The 20,989-nt window shown below is 40.2% G+C and overlaps 3 pseudogenes; 2 read left to right on the top strand and 1 right to left on the bottom strand.

Moving 5' to 3' along the window:
• The first annotated feature begins 489 nt into the window (after nucleotides 1-489).
• LOC110152607 (olfactory receptor 2AJ1-like) lies at nucleotides 490-1,457 on the top strand (annotated as a pseudogene).
• Nucleotides 1,458-2,309: 852 nt separating this feature from the next.
• On the bottom strand, nucleotides 2,310-4,026 carry LOC139034376 (ras-related protein Rab-22A pseudogene; annotated as a pseudogene).
• A 7,901-nt stretch (nucleotides 4,027-11,927) lies between these two features.
• LOC110152606 (olfactory receptor 2AJ1-like) lies at nucleotides 11,928-12,881 on the top strand (annotated as a pseudogene).
• Nucleotides 12,882-20,989: the final 8,108 nt, after the last annotated feature.

Raw genomic sequence — 20,989 nt, 5'->3', positions numbered from 1 at the left:
TCATCAAGGCTCTACTTCCCATCTTCAAAAGATCTTTATTTTTCATGAAGCCTCATAAGATTGAGTGAAAATGTTGACTTTTCAAAATGTAAAATCATCATAATTGTTGTGTTGAAGCTGTGTCTGCGAAGGGCCTCAAGGTGATGACTAAATTAGTTCTTTAAGAATTTTCATCAAATTGACTGACTTGTTATTGACAGAACATTCAATGTATCTGTGTTCTTATTTGGTTAGTGTTAGCGATTATAGTTTGTAACAGTAGGTACAGTGTGTAAACATTAGGTTATTAAGTAATCCATGAGATAATTAATGAAAATTATATATTTTGAGAAGTTATGCATAATACTGAAGAGACCTCAACAGGAAAAAAGTTACAAAAAAATATTCAAAGGCGTCCTGGGAGTAAGGAAAATAGACAAGGTGTACAGTAACACATCATCAGATGGAACAGTGTTCTTACAGTTGTTTTCTGGGCAATAATGTTCACCCATGGAGAGAAGCAATAAGACCATATCCACAGATTTTATTCTCCTGGGGCTCTGACCTGAGTTCAGCCACCTTATGGTCCTTATCTACCTTATCCCTTTGGTCTACTCTATGGCTGTTATGAGCGATGCTGTTCTCATCCTCCTCATCTGGCTAGATTTGCAACTCCACTCTCCCATGTACTTTCTGCTCAGCCACCTCTCCCTCATTGACGTGGCCTTGATCTCAACTTCTGTCCCCAAAATGGTCACAAACTTCTTCTCAGGGGAAAGAATCATATCACAGGTAGGTTGTGGAACCCAGATTTTCTTCAGCTTAACCCTGGGAATTGCTGAGTGCCTCCTGCTAACTCTCATGTCCTATGACCGCTACGTTGCCATCTGTAACCCACTTCATTACTCAGTCATTATCAGCCATGTCACCTGCAAAAAGATGGTCATTGTGTCCTGGACAGGGGGAGCAATAACTTCCCTGGTTCATACAGCCTATGCTATGCATTTTCCCATTTGTCACCCCCGAGAGATCCTGCATTTTTTGTGTGAGGTCACGGCCCTCTTGAAGCCACTTGTGAGGACATTTCAGCCTATGTGAAGTCAGTGGTGGTCTCAAGCTTTCTGGTGGTCCTCATCCCTCTAAGTCTCCTCCTGGTCTCCTACACCCTCATCTTTCTTGCTATCCTCCGTATGAACTCCTCTGAGGGCAGGAACAAGGCTCTGGCTACCTGCTCCTCCCACCTTTGTGTGGTCACCCTCTACTTTGGCCCTGCCATATTGGTCTACATGAGACCTGGGTCTTCTAAGACTCCCAGATTAAATCAATCTCTTTTTATGTTTAATGCCATCCTTACCCCTATGCTTAACCCACTCATCTATAGTCTGAGAAACAAGGATGTTATAGAAGCTTTGAAGAGTAGAGTCATCAATAGATGCCCCCTGAGAAAGATGAAAAGACATCTACATTGCTATACTTGACTATAATCTGCTTTCAGAAGTCTTTAAGACTTGACAAATTCTGTTATGAATTACAGAAATGTTAGAGGTGTTCATTTCAATCCTCTCGTTGTGTGAAAACAAAACATAAAATAATCTGTCCACGGTCTCAGAGCACCATCAAAGAGCCAGTTCTTCTGACACAAAATTCTGAAAAGACACTTATTTTCTAAGTAACACAGAGCATCATTTTTGCTCAGGTATGCCCAAGTTATCAATGCACTCACCCACTTAAATATACCTGTGAAGAAGGCATGAGCTACTCCTTAGAACAGTGAGAAAACTCACACTTTCAGGATGGGCTCAGGAAGCAGAACTTCTGATATATACTTTCAAAACTGTGATATTAAAATAGTCTAATATTTCTTGAATAAGAAGAGCAGCTTTTAGATTGCCAAAATATCATACACACTCAACCTAATGTTAGCATTTTGTTTCATGAGAAACAAAGGGTAAGTCTGTCTTTTCTTTCTCTTGGCTCCAACAAATCTTTCTGTTTCTTTGTACTCCTCCTTCTGAGTTCAAACCCATTGTCTAAGGCAACACAGCACTAAATAAGATGACAGAATTTTTACAATCTGAGAAACTGGGATAAAATAATGGTACCTTCTATCTAGCACTGCTAAGAGGATTAAACAAGTTATAGTAAGTAAATCAGAAAAGAAAGCAGGAAATGAGTGCTATGTTACAAATGTCTGTGTAACTGCAGGCCAGGCACTGAACTTAGCATTCAGTAGGGAAGTGAGAGAACTAGACTCTTCAAAGCCTTCCTCCTAGGCATGGCATATGGAACTTTATTTTATTTTTTTTTTGAGTGTTAAACGAAACATAGAATTTATTAATGTATTTACATAATTTATAATCTGTAAGCAGTGGTCTCATAAATATATGACTACAACTTTACATGTGCTAAGCAAGCGGCAGATAACTGTTTCCCCCACCAAGACAGCTCGGTTAAATAAAAAACAGACAGCATTTACTCCACTTTCTGGGCTTCCTCTCTTCTTTTCGAAAACATGGCTAGTCAGTTTAAACTGAATCTGCAATTCAACATGTTCCAGGCAGCCTCTCTACCACCACCGTTTCGATCGTCAGAGCTTACCTAAAAAGGTGCCAGTGACGTGCCTGGGGACACACGTGCGACAGGGTCCTGGGCTGCTGCGCCCAATGCAAAGTGCGTCAGAGACGGCAGGGGTGGGTGCCTCTCCATCAGCCCCAGAAACAACCCACGTCAGCTTCAGACGATCATAACTGCCATCCCTCCATGGTGGTAACTGCACACATTCTAAATGCTACCACTCCCTCTAACAGTGGCAATGGGAAACCAAGGGAAGGAATGTCTCCACAAGGTCGTTTTTTTTTCCCTCAAGAACCACGAAAGTGCTAATTTTCCCTTTACAAATGTGACATAGAATCTTGACTACAAAGCTACTCAATGATCTCATCCTACCATCCACACAACTGTACATTCCTTCTCAGCAAGATCAGGAGCCAACGATGCAGTCCCTGTGTACACAGAGATTCTTTACAGGACGGAAGTCCACAGACTGACGTATTATTGCTGCAGTCTCCAAAGAGACGAAACCGGTCAATTCCTGTGAATCCTTGTTGCCCGAAGAAGATCCAAGACTGGCAGGCGACCCCCGGAGGCGGGGCCTAGCCCTCCCTAGACCTGTCAGGACCACCTACTTCATCGGGAAGCCCGGGGGCCGAGGCCGGGTCAGCAGCAGCTCCGCTTTGGCTCTGAAGGCTGTCTGCGGAGTTTGAAGCCCTTTCCACCAGAAGGCGGGCTAGCGTCAGTGGATGGAATTCTTCGACTAATTTCTATAAAGAGTTCATTTATGTTTATCGCATTCTTCGCACTTGTCTCTACAAAGACTGCATGGATGGAGTCAGCGTAGTCCTTGGCATCTCTCTCCATGACCTCTCTTACATCGATAAGATCACACTTATTTCCTGCAATGGCAACTACAATATTGGGTGGGCCATGCTGCCGAAGCTCTTTTACCCAATTCTTTAATGTTGAAAATGTCTCTTCTTTCGTGATGTCGTAAACAATTATAGCTGCAGCCGAGCCTCGGTAGTACATTGGTGTTAAGGCACGAAATCGTTCTTGTCCAGCTGTGTCCCAGATGAAGAATTTATGTAGTTCATTTTGGTACTGGACAGTCTTGGTCATAAAAGATGCCCCTATTGTTGGGTTGATGTTCGGGTCAAAACTGTCTTCCACGAACCGCCACACAATACTTGATTTACCCACACCTGTATCCCCCAGCAGACACACTTTGAGCTCCCTCAGCGCCATGGCCTGGGAGCCAGGGGCGCGGGCCCGCCGCCGCCCTAAGTTGAGAAGGGAGAGGCCCGGCCCAGCACAAGCATCCCCCGGCGCCGCCGCCGCACGGCCTAGCCCCGGCCGCGGGACGCGCAGAGGCGGCGGTCGCCCGTTCGCTGGCCCTCGGCCCGGCCCGTCCGTCGCCAGCCGCGCGGGGCCCGTCTCAGCAGCCCGGACGGTACCGCGGGTTCCCGGGCGCCACCGCCGCCGCCATCTTGAGACGCCCGGAACTTTATTTTAAAGATAATAAAAATTTACTATATTCACTTTAGGAGGAATGCAAAATGACTGAGTGCTAATAGTCAAAGCTGAGAGAAAAAAATTAAAAACTTTCTTCTACAATGTAAATAGATTCATCTGTACCATTTCTCTATATTCCATATATATATGTATTAATATATGATATTTGTTTTTCTCTTTCTTACTTCACTCTGTATGACAGACTCTAGGTCATTCCACATCACTACAAATGACCCAGTTTATCCCCTTTATAGCTGAGTAATATTCCATTGTGTATATGTAAAATAAATCTAAAATTGTATTAAAAAATATAAATGACATTGGTGTTTTATTTTAAAAAGTTGTAGTGAAATTTTAAAATATTGTAATTATTGTAGAGAATGAAAATTTCTCAGCATTATCAGCTCCTACAATCACTGTATGGTAAATATTTAAACTGATAAATATCTTTTACTATTTTGATTATATAACTATTATTCACTTAATACCATTATATCACTATTGGTCAAGAGAAAATAAAAGAACTCTATATCACTAAAGCTACCATTCAGTAGAAAAACATGTAATTATTTTTTAAAATCCAGATGCATATCAGAATTATCTTGGAATTTTGGAAAATACAAATGCCCATGTATTGCCTTTCCCCCACCCCCACACCCAAGTGTGGTTTTAATGAGCAGCCATGTTTAAAATTCAAATTGTGGTGTTGGAGAAGACTCTTGAGAGTCCCTTGGACAGCAAGGAGATCAAACCAGTCCATCCTAAAGGAAATCAACCCTGAATACTTATTGGAAGGACTGATGCTGAAACTGAAGCTTCAATACATTGGCTGCCCAATGTGAAGAGCCAACTCATTAGAAAAGATCCCAATGTGGGAAAGATTGAAGGCAAAGGGAGAAGACAGTGGCAGAGGATGAGATGGTTGAATAGCATCACCAATTCAATGGATAAGAACTTGGGCAAACTCCAGGAGAGTGAGGGACAGGGAAGGCTGGCATGCTGCGGTACATGAGGTTGCAGAGTTGGACCTGACTTAGGGACTGAACAACAACAACATGTTTAAAAACAACTGGATTACACGATGATGTTTTACTTTTATCTAGTTTGTTTTACCTTTTCTATTTCATATTCAGTGCTCCCGTTTCATTTAGTTCAGTTTTTCAATTTCTCTGTTTTGTTGTTGTTCTTTTTCATGGCTTTATCAAGCAGAGAAGAAAAGTTTTGTATACGTATGTACGTTGTTGTCATTCAGTCGCTCAGTGGCGTCTGACTCTTGTGACCCCATGGACTGCTGTATGCCAGGCTTCCCTGTCCATCACCATCCCCAGAGCTTGCTAAAACTCATGTCCACTTAGGCAGCGATGCCATCCAACCATGTTGTCCTAGGTCATCCCTTTCTCCTCCTGCCTTCAATCTTTCCCAGGATCAGAGCTTTGAGTTGGCTCTTCTCATCAGGTGACCAAAGTATTGGAGCTTCAGTTTCAGCATTAGTCCTTCTAATGAATATTCAGGACTGATTTCCTTTAGAATTGACTGGTTTGATCTCCTTGCAGTCCAAGGGACTCTCAAGAGTCTTTTTCAACACCACAGTTCAAAAGCATCAATTCTTCAGTGCTCAGCTTTCTTTATGGTCCAACACTCACATCCATATATGACTACTGGAAAAACCATAGCTTTGACTAGATGAACTTTTGTTGGCAAAGTAATGTCTCTGTCTTTTAACATGCTGTCTAGTTTTGTCACAGCTTTTCTTCCAAGGAGCAAGCATCTTTTAATTTCATGGTTGCAGTCACCATCTGAAGTGACTTTGGAGCCCAAGAAAATAAAAGTTTGTCACTGTTTCCATTGTTTCCCCATCTATGTGCCATGATGTGATGGGACCAGATGCCGTGATCTTAGTTCCAGGATAGCTACAAACAAAAAGAAGATACGCACAAAAGATAGAAAAAAATCAAAGCATGACATTACAGAAAATCACCAAAATACAAAGAAATGTAGCAAGAGAGGAAGAAAGTAACAAACAAACCAAGAAAAAACCAGAAAATAACAAAGTGAAAAACTCAAGTCCATACTTATTAAAAAATATTTAAGTGCAAATAGATTAAACTCTCCAATCAAAAGAAATAGAGGGCCTAATGCAAAAAAAAAAAAAAAAGAAGACCAAAATTTTGCTGTCCATAAGAGACTTACTTCATGTATTAGACAACACATAGCTTCCCTGGTGGCTCACAGTAAAGAATTCGTCTGCAAACTGGGATACCTGGGTTTGATCCCTGGGTTGGGAACATCCCCTGGAGTATGGCAACCCACTCCAGTATTTTTGCCTGGAGAATCTGCATGGACAGAGGAGCCTGGTGGGCTACGGTTCAAGGGGTTGCAAAGAGTCGGACACCAATGAATGACTAAGCACATAGACTAAAAGTGAAGAGATGGAAAAGATATCCCATAGAAATAGAAACAAAAGATATCAAAGGCAGCTACACCTATATCTGTATAAGTACATAAGGAGGAGAAGTAAAAGTATATAAGAAGGAGAAGGGGCTGACAGAGGTTGAGATGGTTATGGCATCAGCTACTCGATGGACATGAGTTTGAGCAAGCTCTGGGAGTTGATGATGGATAGGGAGGCCTGGCTTGATGCAGTCCATGGGGTTGCAAAGAGTCAGACATGATTGAGCGACTGAACTGATAACTTATATTGCATGAACTAGGCCTTAAGAAAAAACTATAAAAAGAGAAAAGGAATATTATTATACAATAATAAAGGTGTCAATTAATCAGAATGAGGTAAGAATCATAAATGTATATTCACCCAACATTGAAAAGTGAAAGCATTAGTCACTCAGTTGTGTCTGACTCTTTGTGACCCCATGAACTGTAGTGCACCAGGCTCCTCTGTCTGTGGAATTCTCTAGGCAAGGATACTGGAGTGGATCGCCATCCTCTTTTCCAGGGGATCTTCCTGACCCAAGGATCAAACCTGGGTCTCTAGTATTGAAGGCAGATTCTTTACCATCTGAGCCACAACATTGGAGCACCCAAAAATATAAAGCAAACAGATATTAAGGGAGAAATGGAGAGTAAAAAAATAATGGCAAGGGATTTCAATAGGCCACATTCAACAATGGATAGATCACGCAGATGAAAAATCTGTAAGGAAACATTGGAATTAAACTACTTAATATCAGATTTAAGCAGTAGAATATACACTGTTCTCCAGTTCACATGGAACATTTTCAAGGATAGGATATATTAGGCTGCAAAGCATCCCTAACAAACTAAAATGATTGAAATCATACCACACGTCTTTCCAACCACAATGGTATGAAACTAGAAATCAATTACAAGAAGAAAATCTACAAATATGTGGGAATTAAACAACATACTTTTAAACAACCAGTTGGCTAAATAGAACTAAAAAGGAAAATAAAAAGTCAAAGAAAAGTGAAAATGGAAATACAATATATCAAAACTTAGGGAATGCAGCAAAAGTAGTTCTAAAAAGTTTATAGTGATAAATGCATATATTAAGGGGAAAAATCTCAAATAAAAATTACTTTATGGACATCCCTGGTGGTCCAGTGGTTAAGAATTTACCTTTCAATGCAGGGGACACAGGTTCAATCCCTGGTCTGGGAAGATTCCACATGCCGTGGACAACTAAGCCAGTGTGCTACAACTACTGAGCCTGTGATCTATAGCTCATGAGCTGCAACTATTGAGACTGCATGCCACAACTACTGAATCCCATACATTCCAGAGCCCATGATCTGCAATAAGAGAAGCCACTGCAATGAGAAGCCTGCACACCACAACTAAGGGTAGCCCCCTGCTTTCCACAACTGGAGAAAGCACACACACAGCAATGAAGACCAGAACCAATACAGCCAAAAATAAACAAATAGTAATGGCTAAATTCTTAAAAAAAAACAAAACTAATTTTAAACCTCAAGGACAAAGAAACACTGAGACTCACAAGAACTACTATGAACAATTACATGACCACAAATTAGATAATCTAGAAGAAATAGATAAATTCCTAGAAATGTAAAACCTACCAAGATTTAATGAAGAAACAAAATCTGAACAGACCAATTACTACTTAATAGTAAGAAGATTGAATTGATAGTCAAATACCTCCCACCAAAGAGAGGTCCAGAATCAGATGGCTTGAAAAATGGAATCTAGCAACATGTAAAGAATAATCAATGCCAGTTCTTCTCAAACTCTTCCCAAAATTGAAGAGAAAGGAATATTCCCAAACTTATTTTATGAGGCCAGAATTATCCTGATAGCAAAATCACTGATAGATAAAAACACTGAAGGACAAGAAGTTTACAGACTAAAATCCCTGATAATAAAGATACAAAAAATCCTTAAATAGAGTCCCTTGGACAGGAAGGAGATCAAACCAGTCAGTCTTAAAGGAAATCAACCCTGAATATTCAGGGTTGGAAGGACAGATGCCGAAGCTGAAGCTCCAGTCTTTGGCAACCTGATGCGAGCAGCCAACTCATTGGAAAAGACCCCGATGCTAGGAAAGATTGAAGGCAGAAGGAGAAGAGGGTGACAGAGGATGATATGGTTGCTTGACATCACGGATGCAATGGACAAGAACTTGGGCAAACTCTGGGGGATGGTGAGGGACAGGAAAGCCTGGTGTACTACAGTCAATGTGGTTGTGAAGAGGCAGACATGACTTGGGGACTAAACAACAACAAAAATACTAATCAATCGCTTCAACAGCATATTAGAGGAACATATACTATGATCAAGTGAAATTTGTGACTAGAATGCAAGGATGGTTCTACATACTCAAATCAATAAATATAACATATCACATTAATAGAATTAAAGGTAAAAATTATATGAGCATCTCAATAGATATTAAAAAAAACATTTGGCAAAATTCCCAATCCATTCATTACAAATACCCTCAAAAAGTGGAAATAGAAGTAATATACCTCAACATAATAAAGGCCATATATGACAAGCTCACAGCTAACATCATATCCAATAGTGAAAGACTTAATGCTTTTCTTCTGGGATTAGGAATAAGAAAAAGGTGTCTATTATAAACTGTACTTTTCAAAATAGTACTAGAAGTCCTAGCAAAAGAGATCAAACTAAAAAAATGAAAGATCAACAAACTATGAAGTAAAATTAGTTTGCAGGCGTTAGTTTGAAGGCATTACCTTCTACATAGGAAATCCTAAGGACTACAAAAAAGTTATACTAATAAACAATTCAGTAAAGTGTAGAATACAAAACTCATAGAAAAGTTAGTTGTTTTTCTATGCATCAAAAATGAGCTGTCTAAAAAAGTAATACAGAAATAGTCTCATTCATAACAGCATCAAAACAATGACAGAAGTAAATTTATCCAAGGAGGTGAAAGATCTGTACAATGAAAATTATAAGACATTGACAAAGAAAATTGAAGAAACACTAGCAAGTGGAAAGATACCCTGTGTTAGTGGTTAGAAGAATTTATATTATCAAAAATATCCTTACCTCACAAAGCCATCTATAGATTCAATGCAATTACTATCAAGATTCTAATGGCATTTCTCACATAAATAGACAAGACAATCCTAAAATTCATATGGAACCACGATCAGTGAGAGGTGGTATCTGCCTGAAATGAATCGTCCATACAGAAGGTGGTAAGAACATCTAGGAAGACTAGGCTTCCTTGAACTCACATAATAGATTCCATCAAGTTTCTTGTGAGCCTGTTTCTCATATATGTTTGGTCGGTAAACGTCTATAGGTTTGGCAGAATTTAGTCTGAAACTTGCTAAGTTGCTTTCTTATTTATTTCCCCCCAGTTTTAGTGGAGTCATGGGTAAAAGAGCGAACCCTCTCTCACCTCAGTACATCTTTGGCTACTTCCATAATCTTTAATACACACACACACAGTGTGGTTGGTTTAGGAAGATTTATAGAAGTGGTAAAATTCATACTGTGGGCCTGTGAAACTACTTATTGGAAAATTTGGAACAACAATTTATACCAAGTCACCAGTATGACTGTGCCCTCCGTAGTTTGTTAAGGTAACTCACTGAAGCAATAAATTATTTTGGCATTGACCATTCATGCAAAGGCATCAAGCTGGTATCAGTTCACTTTGGTGGCTCTGAGAGGCAAACTCCATTGAGAGTAATAAATTCTTCATTTGAAACAGAAAATGCAGACTATTTTTAAACACCTGGGCATCCATGAAATGTATGGACATCAGGGTGTATAATAGCATTTTATCAGACCTGTTGGCTTCAGTTAATAAATTTGATATGTGACACAGAACAATAGTAATTTCCCACTATTACCTATGGTTACAGTCTCAAAGCTCTGCAGCAATCTAAAGGTACCAGTGAATTCAGTTAATTATGTAGTTTAAGAGAAAATATGAAATAATTTATGCCTGTGTCTCTGGAGCTAAGAGGAGACTGTAACAGAGTGCACAGATATCACTACTGAATATGGGCCCTGAGCCTTAGCCAGGGGCTTCCTAGGTGGCACTAGTGGTAAGGAACCTGCCTGCCAATGCAGGAGATGTAAGAGACTTGGGTTCGATCCCTGGGCCAGGAAGATTCCCTGGAGGAGGGCATGGCAACGCACTCCAGTATTCTTGCCTGGAGAATCCCATGGACAGAGGAGCTTGGCAAGCTACAGTCCATAGGGTCACAAAGAGTCAGACATGACTGAAGCAACTTAACACGCATACACAGACCTTATCCAGGACCAGGCTTCTCAAGCACAGCCTATATCTCCAACATCAGAATCACATGGGCTCCACTTATAGATGAAGGTTTCAGGATCTCATCCTAGACCTAAGCATCCAATTCTTGGGAGTACATTTTATTAATAGTAAGCAGTCCATGTGGTCCTGGTACATAGTAATGTCTAAGAGCCACAAGTCAAAGCTCAAAGTGGTTCAAGAAACCAAATAGAAAGAGACAGGGCAGTACCTCCTCCCTCTGGCTGAAGGACTCAAGGCAGAGGCCACTGTGTTCACAGAGATTCAATAGACTTCTTTATCTGCATTTCACTCAGATATCTGGGTATTTCTTTTTCTGATGGATTAGGTTGGCCATCAATGCAAAGGGCAACTGGGGGGAGCTGTAAACACTTGAGGTAATTTCCTTGTTTCTCTCTATATAAATGGAATAAAATTCCTTCTAAGTTGACTCTAAAATACAGTAAGAATGGGCATCAACTTTAAAAGTTGTGTCCTTTCTTATCTTTCTTAGAGATATCAAATTTAATCTTTGCTGCTTGTTTGATCTCTGAATGCACTTGGTGCAGGAAGACTTAGAAAACCCATTCTACTAAGAGGGCAAATTTTTCTGAAGCTCTAGTATATTTCACCATTCAATGGCCCCTACCCTGAAGGAAATTCAACATCAAGTTAAATATATGATATTAGAGTTTCCCAGAACACAATTGTTAACTTCAGGAGATGTGTTTAGTTCATGTTATACCTAAACCATAGATTTATTTCATTAAAGTATCCTTGTGTGATACCAAGATTGCATTGACTGAAACTATGAATATGAAAAAATGCATAAATATTAGAATTGTTCATATTATTAGAAGAAGATAATTGAAAGTGAAAACACTTGCCTACAGGAAGGGTTAGGACATTGATGGGGAAAAAAAAAATCTAGTGTCACTTTTATGCTCTAGCTATTAATTTTTCTCCTATGGTTTTAGCACCTTTATGAAGCAGATAAAATTCTGTTTTCAGTTCCCCCCCCAAATCTTCTATGTTATGCCATCAATTATTAAATTTATGTTTCTGGCTTAATTCCTTTCTCACTTACACATGTGCTTAAAAGTCTCCTTTATGTTTCAGGTGAAGCTGGTAAGGAGGAAACATGGAGACAGGAAATGAGACATTGAGTACAGATTTCATTCTCTTGGGCCTTTTCCCAGGAATGAGACATACTGATCTCCTTGTCTCTGCTGTCCTCCTTATCTACATCATTGCCATCACAGGAAACACCAGCTTGATCCTCCTCATCTGGACAGATCCCCACTTTCATACCTCCATGTATTTCCTGCTTAGTCAACTCTCTCATTGACCTGATTTTCATCTCTAGCATAGTCCCCAAAATGGTGGTCAACTTTTTCTCAGGGAAGAGAAACATTTCCTTGATTGGCTGTGGAGCCCAGATATTCTTCACCTTGACTCTCGGGATAGCAGAGTGTCTCCTCCTGACACTCATGGCTTATGGCCGCTATGTGGCTATCTGTCATCCTCTCAAATACTCAATCATTATCAGCCACCAGGTCTCCCAGCTGATGGCTGTGGGGGTCCTGGGTGGGAGGAGCTCTGGTATCCTTGCTCCACACAGCTTATGCCATGCACTTTCCCCTCCGTGGCCCACAAGAGCTCTACCACTTTTTTTGTTAAGTCAAAGCCCTCTTGAAGCTGTCTTGTGAGGACATCTCTGCCTGTGAGAAAGGAGTAGTAGTGACCAGCATTGTTGTGGTTCTTCTCCCCATAAGCCTCATTCTGACGTCCTATACTCTCATCTTCCTCCAGGTCCTGCAAATGAACTACCCCGAAGGCAGAACAAGGCCCTGGCTACTGCACTTCCCATCTGACTGTGGTCACATTTTACTATGCTGAAGCCATGCTAATATACATGAGGCCTGGATCTTCTCACACCTCTGTTCTGAACCAGGCTCTATTTATGTTTGACATCATCCTCACCCCCATGCTGAACCCCCTCATCTATCGCCTAAGGAACAGGGAAGTTGTGGGCCCAATAAGGAAGAAGCTCTGGATGTACCCTATTTCAAAGCAGGTTCCTATGTCCCATTGAATAGACAGTTCAGAGTTAAGATCTCCCTGGAAGGCAGTAGTATCTGATAAAACCCAATGAAACTCTCCCTATCTTCATTTTCTCTCTACAAATGTTGAACTTATACCCTATCTCCTGATAAAGTCAGTTTTAAGTAACTAAATAAGTTCTCTGAGAGCAAAGGAGCACAAAACTACACCAAAGTAAATATATATGAGGTCTGAAAAACAACCAGTTCTCTGTGTAAAAATAGCCTTTCAACTAATCCCCTCGTCTTGCTTCATTTGCGTTGCTGGAATGATAGGTCCCTCTTCTTTCTTTCATTTAAAAAATTTTTTTCTATGACTGGAGGAAAATTTTTTTACCATGTTGTGTTGGTTTTTACCATACCACAACACAATTCAGCTTTCAGTTCAGTTCAGTCGCTCAGTCATATCTGACTCTTTGTGACCCCATGGACTGCAGCACACCAGGCCTCCCTATCCATCACCAACTCCCAGAGTTTACTCAAACTCATGGCCATTGAGTCAGTGATGCCATCCAACCATCCCATCCTCTATCATCCCCTTCTCCTCCTGCATTCAATCTTTCCCAGAATCTGGGTCTTTTCTAATGAGTCAGTTCTTCACATCAGGTAGCCAAAGTACTGGAGTTTCAGCTTCAACATCAGTCCTTCCAATGAATATTCAGGACTGACTTCCTTTAGGATGGACTGGTTGGATCTTCTTGCAGTCCAAGGGACTCTCAAGAGTCTTCTCCAACACCACAGTTCAAAAGCATCAATTCTTCAGCTCTCAGCTTTCTTTATAATCCAACTCTCACACCCATACGTGACTACTGGAAAAACCATAGCTTGGACTAGACAGACCTTTGTTGACAAAATAATATCTCTGCTTTTTAATATTCTGTCTAGGTTGGTCATAACTTTTCTTCAAAGGAGTAAGCGTGTTTTAATTTCATGACTGCAGTCACCATCTGCAGTGATTTTGAAGCCCCCCAAAATAAAGTCTGTCACTGTTTCTACTGTTTCCCCATCTATTTGCCATGAAGTGATGGGACCAGATGCCATGATCTTAGTTTTCTGAATGTTGAACTTTAAGCCAACTTTTTCACTCTCCTCTTTCATTTTCATCACGAGACTCTTTAGTTCTTCTTCAGTTTGTGCCATAAGGGTGATGTCATCTGCGTATCTGAGGTTATTGATATTTCTCCCAGCAATCCTGATTCCAGCTTGTACTTCATCCAGCCCAGTATTTCTCATGATGTACTCTGCATGTAAGTTAAATAAGCAGGGTGACAATATACAGCCCTGACATTCTCCTTTCCCGATTTAGAACCAGTCTGTTGTTCCATGTCCAGTTCTAACTGTTGCTTCCTGACCTGCATACAGATTTCTCAAGAAGCAGGTCAGGTGGTCTGCTTTTCCCATCTCTTAAAGAATTTTCCACAGTTTGTTGTGATCTGCACAAAGCATAGTCAATAAGTCAGAAATAAATGTTTTTCTGGAACTCTCTTGCTTTTTCGATCATCCAGCGGATGTTGGCAATTTGATCTCTGGTTTTTTGCCTTTTCTAAATCCAGGTTGAACACTGGAAGTTCACTGTTCATGTACTGTTGTAGCCTGGCTTGAAGAATTTTGAGCATTACTTTACTAGCATGTGAGATGGGTGCAATTGTGTGGTAGTTTGAGCATTCTTTGGCATTGCCTTTCTTTGGGATTGGATTGAAAATGGACCTCTTCCAGTCCTGTGGCCACTGCTGAGTTTTCCAGACTTGTTGGCATATTGAGTGCAGCACTTTCACAGCATCGTCATTTAAGATTTGAAATAGCTCAGCTGGAATTCCATTACCTCCACTAGCTTTGTTCATAGTGATGCTTCCTAAGGCTCACTTGACTTCGCATTCCAGGATGTCTGGCTCTAGGTTAGTAATCATACCATCATGATTATCTGGGTCATGACGATCTTTTTCGTATAACTCTTCTGTGTATTTTTGCTACCTCTTCTTAATATCTTCGGCTTCTGTTAGGGTCATACCATTTCTGTCCTTTATTGTGCCCTTTTTGCATGAAATGTTCCCTTGGTATTTCTAATTTTCTTGAAGATATCTCTAGTTTTTCCCATTCTATTGTTTTTCTCTATTTCTTTGTACTGATCACTGAGAAAGGCTTCCTTATGTCTCCTTGTTATTCTTTGGAACTCTGCATTCAAATGGGTATATCTTTCTTTTTCTCCTTTGGTTTTCACTTCTCTTCTTTTCACAGCTATTTGTAAGACCTCCTCAGACAGCCATTTTGCTTTTTTGCATTTCTTTTTCTTGGGAATGGTCTTGATCCCTCTCTCCTGTACAATGTCACAAACCTCTGTCCATAGCTCATCAGGCACTCTATCAGATCCAGTCCCTTAAATCTATTTCTCACTTGCACTCTATAATCATAAGGGATTTGATTTAGGTCATACCTGAATGGTCTAGTAGTTTTCCCTACTTTCTTCAACTTAAGTCTGAATTTGGCAATAAGGAATTCATGATCTGAGCCACAGTCAGCTCCGGGTCTTATTTTTGCTGACTGTATAGAGCTTCTCCATCTTTGGATGCAAAGAATATAATCAATCTGATTTTAGTATTGACCATCTGGTGATGTCCATGTGTGGAATTTTCTCTTGTGCTGTTGGAAGAGGGTGCCTGCTATGACTAGTATGTTTTCTTGGCAAAATTATTAGCCTTTGCCCTGCTTCATCCTGTACTCCAAGGCCAAATTTGCCTGTTACTGAAGGTGTTTCTTGACGTCCTACTTTTGCATTCCAGTCCCCTATAATGAAAAGGACATCTTTTTTTTCAGTGATAATTTTACATATATCACCTCCCTCCTTCTACTCCCTCCTTGCCCCTCATTCTACCCTTCTAAGTCATCACAGAGTGCCAGACTGTGATTCCTGTGTTATATAGCAACTTCTCAGCAGCTGATGTGTAATATTTTACACATGGTAGTGTATATATGTCTGGCTTTTCTGGTGGCTCAGACAGTAAAGAAACTGCTTGCAATGTAGGAGACCCGGGTTGGGAAGATTCCCTGGAGGAGGAAATGGCAACCTACTCCAGTATTTTTGCCTGAAAAATCCCATGGACAGAGGAGTCTGGCGGGCTATGGTCCATGGGGTTGCAAAGAGTTAGATACGACTGAGCAACTGACACTAGGACTAGTGTGTATATGTCGATTCTATTTTCTCCATTCGTCCCCCTCTCTTTCCCTCATTGTGTCCACAAGTCCTTTCTCTATATGGACTTTCTCTATATGGAGGGTGTCTCCATTCACCCTCTTCGAATAGGTTCATCAATATCATTTTTATAGATTCCATATATATGTGTTGATATACAATATTTGTGTTTCACTTTCTGATTTACTTCACCCTGTATTACAGGCTCTAGGTTCATCCACCTCACTAGAACTGACTCAAATTCATAGATTAAGCAAAAAAGATGTAAGAAAATTGCAGTGTTCTGGAAAAATAAAAGGACTTATCTGAGACCACAAATTCCACTAGATTTTGTTGGCATCAAACCTCCAAATACCCATTCATTCCAGGTTTTTTAGTCAATAAAATGAAGCAAGAGCAAGCACTTTCTGGCAGTCATCACTTTTGCACATCTAATTGTACACTAAGCCATTTCTATTAACCTACTAGATATGATGAATATCTTTACCCCCTTTCCTTTTTCTCCCACTAGTCTCTAGTAATAACTGCTTATAAATATTCCAGCTCTGGCCCTTTGCATCATTACAGTTTATCCACACCTCTACCAACATATGTTTCTGTCTGCAAATACCCATTCTCCTGGTCAGAGGCTGGTCATGCATCAGTGGCCTCCAATGGCCCATAGGGTGAACTATAGATACCCCTACATGCCAATAAGGCCTTGCATGACATGGTCTAGTGAGTCTACCACCAATTCCACCATCTGCTGATTTCCCAGAAACTTGTAGCATCTCCAGGTGACATGTTCTCTCCCAATTCCTGCACCTTTGCACAGACTGTTTCCCCTGCCTAGAAAGCTGTTCCCATCTCACTCCTCGGTCCCCATCCTCTACCTAGATTTCCCACCCTTCAAATTTTAATTCAGTACCTCTTAGTTTGCACAACCTCCTCTGCGCGTGCCACCTACCTTGAGGCTAATAGATCTCCCTAAGGAAACAGCAACCCACTCCAGGATCTTGCCTGGAAAATCCCATGGACAGAGGAGCCTGGTGGACTACATCCACAGGGTCACCAGAGTCGGACACGACTTAGCAAATAAACCATCACCAGGACTAAGGTCCCCTTCTGTACTTCCTGTGTTTTTCAAAATGATCACAGTATGTATTTCGTTAGTGAATTCATTAGTAAACATGATTTGCAGAGCCAGTGATTCCTACTAACTACCCTCCTGAGAATCCTGGTTTCCACACTAGTTTCATAAATCTCTGAAATGATCAATTATAACATTTCTGACTATTTCTTTTGTGTAGATGAAGAAAGTGAGGCTTAAACAGGGTTAGTAACTTACTTTATGGTATAGGGCTACTAATTGGCAGAACCAGGGCAGCAAATCAAGTTCTCTCTTGGCTAATAGAGAGCTATAGCTTGGCAATAATTGAGTCCAACAGAAATTAAGATCATTGGTGCAGGATGTGAGTGGAGTAATGATTCAACTCTTTTCTTTCTTGACCTTGGGAAAGTTTTCTGGTTGATCTAGCAGCTTTACTTTTCTTTACCTGCAAAATGTGAGGAATAACATGTCTTGTGGGGCTTTTTTGAGACGTGTAACTATGAAGAGCTGTTAATCCCAAACAGAAGGTATTGAATTATTAAATTTTGCCCCATTAAAAGAAGCATTCAATTTGATGAGACATCAATCACACTGAATTTTGCTTCATTTTGCTTACTGTCATTAATTAACATATTGTATTAGTTATATATAGACATCTACCCTGTTTAAATTCATTTAGCCTAAATAACTAGATAATTATGTTACTTTTATGCATATTATAAATTAACACACTGTGATAATCATAATGACAATAGTAATTATTATGGGTATAGAACTTGTGAGTTACATATATATAATAAATAATCTTGTAACTCCTCTTAATACCCATGACATACTATCTCTTCCATGTATTAGGTCTGATGGAACTTAGTGACTTGGCCAATATCATGGAAATAAAGAGATAGATCTGAGAATGCCCAAGTTTCCCACTGTAAATTCAGTGCTTTCTCAATTGAACCATATATATAAAGTAGGGGGGGGGTTTGATTGTTTTCCTTTTTGAATCATTTGACTCAGGTTCACTCAGTACTTTTTAAATGTGTTAGTTTCAGGTGTACAACAAAGTGAATCATTTATACATATTTACATATCCACTCTTTTAGGTTCTTTCCCCATATAGGACATTACAGAGTACTGAGTAGAGTTCAATACAGTAGGTCCTTATTAGTTATCTATTTTATTCAATTCATTTTTTGACCATGGGAATTCATATAAGTAGTTATCATAATACCAGTTGCTGGATCTGAAGTACAGATCCTGCGAATTGTGTGAAAGCTTCCTCTTGTGTAGGAATCCTCCTGCAAAATGCATCCTCCATTGCACACTGCCCTGGTTTTCTGTCACAAAGGTGGGGGTTCTCTCTGTAATCATCTTCCTGGAGCAACAGTGGTGTCCATTTCAATGTTACTACTGACAAGAAACATGAAACAACTTTGTAGCAATCCACAGATGGTTTATTTTATTGCAATTAAGTGATGGCCCTGTTGTAACTCCAAGATGGAGACTATGAAGTCTGAGATAACACCCAATCACTGGGCATTCAGTATAACTGACCCTGACTCTCTCATCCAAAGACATCCTCACATGTCTGGGTTGGCTAAGGTCAATGGCAAACCTGAGGCTTGGCTCCCAGGCACCCAGAACTGAGACCAATGTCATACACATAAAAGTCAATGAATGATAGAACAGTCCGCTTGAATCCAAGCTCTCGATGGTACCTCAGAATTCCCAGTGTTCTGGATTGTTCCCTAAGAGCAGTCTAGTTCTACCTGTTGTGAAGGAAGATACTTCAGGTAATGGACTGAGCATTAGCAGGAGGCTGGGAGTCTGGACAGACCCAAATAGGAGCATGACCGAAGCTGGGGGAGCATGACTGAGCGACTAAGGTGAGGGAGCTGGAGCCTGATGCTATGGTGGGGGTTATAGTCTCTGAAGGTAGATTTCTAGGGTTCAAACTAGCTTCCTCCTCTTACAACTCTTTGGCATTAGGTTCTTCTGCAAAAATTAACAAATTCTTGCAGACATCACCTTTCTCTCCTTAAAAATGGAGATGATGATAAGGGTACCTAATTTGTTGGGTTGTGGTCAGATTTTAATGAGTTTATTTATAAAGTCCTTAAAAGAGTTTGTTTAGGTTCATTCATGAGAAAAGCCTTGCATGTGATTGTCACACAAGATAAAGAATTCAAATCATGTTTCTATTATACAAGAAGGGCTATTAATCATCAGCAACACCTTCATTTTAACATTGAGTTGAAAGAATATATTTCTCAAGCATTTACCAAGTATAAGAAATGTATAAATTATTTAAAATTTTGTAAAGGATTAAAGAATTTATGAAGCATTCTGGAGGAATAAAAAGAAAAATAAGCAAAAAGAAGGAGAAAAAGAAACACAAACAACCTGGGATCTGAGAGAAACACAAAGAGGTAGACCCAACCCGAGGACAGAGGGGACTTTTGGCAGCTAGTGGCAATTTTTGAGGAGTGGGAAAAGAACAGAATTTCCAGTGAAGCCACAGATGATCAGCGTCTTTGGCTTGATTTAAACTATCCCACCCAGCACCTGTTAGTCAGACTCTCCTCTCTCAAAATACAGACTCCTCCTCCATGTTAGCTAAGCCACAAAACTCTGTCTGATTGGATTATGCCTCAATATACGAACTTGGGGTGACCTCTTTTGTTAACTTCCATGCATTAAAATCATCCATTATAGGTAATCCAGGTTAAATCAATATTAGATATTTTGTAATGCAATTGACTCCTAAAAATTCATCTTAAGGCTATTATGGCCAATTAGGATATACTGTTCACACTCATTATTACATTTAACCTTGAAGACAACACTATGAGAAAGGTCTATTGTTATCACCAATTTGTAGATGAGGAAACAGAAGTGAGGAAGACAATGGAAATTTCCCAGGTCATGCAAGTACTAAAAAGTGGTGAATCTGAGTTTAAATCTCACTTTGCTTTTTAACCACCATCCTGCTGAGCAGAGAGCTGAGAGTGACTTTTTTCTCTGAATGAATTTGGCTTTGCCCCCTGGTAGCTGAGCTAATTACCTACCAGGGCTGGACTGAGCTGACACATTCCCCAGAGAGTTCACAGTATCTCTCCTGTCCACAGTGCTGTATTTAATCTCTGCTTCATGGCCTACCAGAGATATTCTGAATCAGCTATGAGCTTGCAGTACCAACTTCACCAAGATCATTAGTTATGACTTTATTCTACCCATAAAGAGCCTAATGTTTGACTTGATGAGCTGCATGATACTAAGGAAGATATAGAAGAATTAAGAATCTCCAGGAGGTGACAAGGATGACAACACATATGATACCAAGGTAGCCCACAGTGGAGAAACAAGTAATTGTCTTAAGCTTTTGTGGGGAGACACAAGAGTTAGAAATAATTTGTGACCTTCTATGTAGGGTAACATCTTCAAAGTGCTTCAGAATAAACTCCCAGCTGTATGATAAAACCCTCCTGGAGAGTTGAGCAGCTGCATGAGAATTCAGTGAATTGCCAGACCCTGAGGCAGATTACGGGGACTTCCCTGGTGGTTCAGATGGTAAAGCGTCCGCCTATAATGCAGGAGACCCCGGCTCAATCCCTGGGTCGGGAAGATCTTCTGGAGAAGGAAATGGCAACCCACTCCAGTATTCTTGGCTGGAAAATCCCATGGGTGGAGGAGCCTGGCAGGCTACACTCCATGGGGTCGCAATAAAGTTCATGGATCATCTGTATTTACATATACACAGTTTATAATGGTATTAAGCTGATCAGTTACTAGTTAGTAACCGGTGAATTTAAGAAAAATAGTTA

Source organism: Odocoileus virginianus, chromosome 3 (genome assembly GCF_023699985.2).
Source record: "Odocoileus virginianus isolate 20LAN1187 ecotype Illinois chromosome 3, Ovbor_1.2, whole genome shotgun sequence".
In the NCBI taxonomy this organism is placed as follows: Eukaryota; Metazoa; Chordata; class Mammalia; order Artiodactyla; family Cervidae; genus Odocoileus; species Odocoileus virginianus.
The sequence above is the reverse complement of the archived record's forward strand: the minus strand, read 5'-3'. Positions and strand labels throughout refer to the sequence as shown.